General features: G+C 37.2%; 1 long non-coding RNA gene across 1 annotated transcript; it reads right to left on the reverse strand.

Annotated features, from left to right (window-relative positions):
* Nucleotides 1–1,482: 1,482 nt before the first annotated feature.
* On the reverse strand, nucleotides 1,483–3,658 carry LOC127127456 (uncharacterized). Its single transcript, XR_007805351.1, has 3 exons — nucleotides 3,329–3,658; nucleotides 2,496–2,683; nucleotides 1,483–1,895 (listed from the first exon to the last, which is right to left on the reverse strand). It is a non-coding gene; the product is annotated as an uncharacterized LOC127127456 (long non-coding RNA).
* Between the last annotated feature and the right edge of the window lie 359 nt (nucleotides 3,659–4,017).

Here is a 4,017-nt window from a genome sequence, read left to right on the forward strand (position 1 = left end):
CTACCTTTTGTAGCAGGAAATTTAACCGTTCTTCAGTCAGATCACTTGTCTTTTGCAGGACGTCTCTCTGCCTTTGGCAGAAAATTTCAATTGTATTTCTATATCCTCTGTTACTTGTCTTTTTCAAGTACAAGCTTTTACTTTTCGAAATCCCGCGGGAATACCTTGACCATCGGTTACACGCCAAAACTTGTCAGCGGAAGCAAGAGAAAAAGAAGAAAAGAAAAAAGGAAAGGAATAAGAAAGATGGAAAGACGGGGAAAATATCGATCATGCACTACATACATAGCATATTGCATATGGCATATGTCATACATATCTAACCTCTCATAATTATCCATTTACTCGCAAATAACCTTTCAAACCCCCAACAACTACCCTGCACAAAAGCCAGTTTGTTCATCCTTCCCCCCCAGTGAAGAGACTCCTTGTGCCTTATCTTCACATTAAATTACATTTGTTCCTGGTGGGATTTTTTCGATATTTTAGTATTTAATTCTCTCCTACCTTGAACGTCCGGAAGTCGTTGATGTCCATACGTTCAAGTCCAAGAAGATTAAATATGGGCAGCTTTTATACCCCAAAATTCACCCTACCCTTCACAATGTTCATCTAGCTCACTAACCCTATTCAATTTCATATCCCCGTGAACATTTATTTCATTTGCATAAGCATGGTTCAACACAAGAGGACAATCCACTTAGATTCATGGCTTTGCGTTTACATTTGGTGAAAACTAGGGTTTCTCAGCAACTTGAAGTGGCTCAATCAACCAAACCCTAACTTGGAGATAACTCTTGATGCTTAGGTTTTGTGCCTATCCTTGGTGATTCAATTATGGCGTCTTGAGGAATCAAAACTCTAGTTTGGGAGGTCCTCATTTGATCATGGATTCACTAACCCTAACCATGTCCAACACCCATTGTGTGGCCTCATAACCCTGATTTTAACTCATCCATCATCATGCATGGTGCTTGATTCCCTCGCTTGGTCAAAATACATTCAACGACCTTTGGTCATGATCCATTCTTATGGGTCTTCTTAGTTTTGAACCCTATTTTCAGTGTCCTCTCCATCTTATTTATGTCCTTTGGTTTGAGCACAAGTACATGGTCCCATAACTTTAATCTACTTCTATTCTATAGCATTTCATCTGGGTCATCTTCATGCCAATTCCTAGTCCATGCCTTGCTATTTCATCTGGCCAATGATATGCATGTTTAGTGCTTGATATTTGGTCCATGGATCTTGGGTCCGCTCATGTGTCCATTTTTTGCTTAATATGATTCATTCAAGATTTGTCACATGTCATCGTTTTATGGGCCTTTGTTTGCTCCATCCATTTCAAGTCATGACTTCATCCAAGTTATAAGTCGTATTCAATTCATGTACAACCCTCAAATTCATTCACTTCAAGAATCAAGATCAATTCAAATATTAGTCTTATTACCTAACCAAATTTCATTCATTCAAAACCATGACTCATTATAAGTTCCATTTATCTTTCATTCAAAAAAATCATGTCCAACCACACAATTCCAAAATTTGATACAAATTCCAACCATGAACCAAATTACATACATTTCTATATAAGCCTTATATGACCGCAAACTATGTCCTTAATTCCTATTACAATATCATTTACATCATTCTTACAAAAAAAGAAGAATACAAAAAAACTGAATGACAAATTTGACCAAAGTTGACTTTGGTCAACAATTGACTTTTTGGTCAACTTTGACCAAAGTCAACTTACACTTTCTCACTAAGGTCCGAAGTCCTACATTCTATTGTAACTTCATCCTTGTGGTTCCTCCATGTTGCAATCTCCTTTTTTCTTGCCCTTTTTAGTAAGCTTCACCATAAATATTTCAAACTTTGACATGCCAAAAAATCTGCATTTTAAACATGAGAAGTTAGAATATCATTAACATAATTAAAGCATGCTCTAATCAATAATAAACTCGTGATCGGATGGCATTGTCTATACATTACCAACTACCAAAACAAGTGGCATGTACATGGTTGAGCATCAAGGTAAGAGGCAGACCGAGCAAACCACTTCAGCAGGACAATTAAGTTGTAATTTAGCTTTTTTTTCATTGAAACCAAAGTTAAACTAACAATTCAAGCATCAGACAACACTATTAACTCACGTTAAATAACTTTCTCATAAACCTCATAACAAACTCTAACCGGTTCAAAAACCATCTACCTTCGAAACTGAATGGTAACAGACTTCAACCACTTCCAACTACTCTAAACTCCCAATAGAAACTACTAACCAAAAAAACGAACTGTAATAATTCTTCAATACCTGGAATCTCCCTCTAAAAAAGGCTAATCGATTATAATCAACCTCCAAGAAAAAAAATATGTAACTTCTGACCCTCACAAGAAACCACTAAGCATCACATTAGCATACCAAATCACTTCATAAGTACATGAACTAACTAAAACAACAATGAACCAAGGTCGGGATCAAGGATTTTTACCCGCAGTGCGACACAACCCAGGTGAATCACTTCATAAAAAACTAGGAACAAAACTTGAGGTAAGTCAGAAATGAGGCCACGCTATTAGGATGTGATCTGCAAACATTCATCATCAGAGCATGTTAGGAGGACTTGTTATATCAGTTCAGGCCAAGACTACAAACCACAATGCTCCATTGGATACTCATCTGCATAATGCATAAGCCAAACCCAGTAAGTGACCTTGAAGCAGAACTAGACCCGAATTGAACTTGATGTTCACCATAACTAAATTCGACTTGACTGAACCATATTAAAGTATGCTTTGAAGTCCTTCAAAAACCAGTCCAGAATGGCCAGAAATGAATGTCAAAGCATGAATAATTCAATATTGCAAACATCATCATAACAATCCCATTGAAACCTAAGCCAAGCATTGCACAAGAAACTTAAACCGACCCTAAACCACTTGAATAAACCAAGCCTAAAGAAAACCGGTTCACTAACTCATCTAATTTGATCCAAGAAAATGAGATTTTTCAGTATTTTTCATTTCGATTTAATTCAATAAAATCTGAATTTCATGTCTAACTCACTAATCTTTTTCCCAATCTACCCATTGGATCGCTCTATAAAAAGGAAATCATTGCCAATCATTGTGCCCCAGATCATTCTATCTGACACCAGGATTCTCACTCCCTTATTCTCACCCTAGTCTCGTTTTCATCAGAACAAAAAAAGGGACTAACCAACTCAGCAGCATGAATAAAGGAGAAGAGGGAAGAATGTCAAAATAATATGCATAAGCATCACAAAGAAGTAAGAAGAGAGCATAAGTCGAAGAAGTTTTGTACCTGAGTTTCTTCGGTCGCCACGGTAAGAACACTTCCCTTGATCCGTATTTGCCTAGTTTTCATTTTCATTTTCGTTTGGATTCAATCTGTGAGTTGTAGTAGGAATTAGACGGAGTCGTATTTGGATTCGGTTTAAGCGAGGCGAAGAAAGTGGAGTGGTATACGGTTGAATCCTCACGTGCTCCGCCGCTGCCGGTATAGAGCTTCGGTGTGGCAGAGCTATTGAATACTCTAGTGTGATGTTGGGAAATGGAAGAGTAAGGATACGCAGGATCATGAATGAGGCTAGGTTATGTTCTGAGCCTTATTGATCCCTTTTATGTCTTATGCATTGGCCTCTTAGTCCCACTCAGATTCATTGTTACACTTCCAAACGGAATCACACCTCCCTTTGCTTTGGGGAAACGAGGTTATTGGGCCTCTTCCTGTGAGGCCCACCGAATACCTATTTCACACCCCTGCCGGTTTCACACCTCATGGCCAGTTTGTTACTTATTTTCTTGTTTTTTTTATATTTTATTTTTCCATTTTTCTCTTCTTATTATTTGTTGGTTTTCTTTTCAATGTTATTCTTGTTCTCTTTTGTATTGCATTTTCATGGAATTTTAATATTCTTGTTATTTTTATGCAATTTATTTTTACTATGAATAATTGTTTTGTGGTTTGATTTGTAGTCTCATTTCTCTTTG

This window comes from Lathyrus oleraceus, chromosome 3 (genome assembly GCF_024323335.1).
Source record: "Lathyrus oleraceus cultivar Zhongwan6 chromosome 3, CAAS_Psat_ZW6_1.0, whole genome shotgun sequence".
In the NCBI taxonomy this organism is placed as follows: Eukaryota; Viridiplantae; Streptophyta; class Magnoliopsida; order Fabales; family Fabaceae; genus Lathyrus; species Lathyrus oleraceus.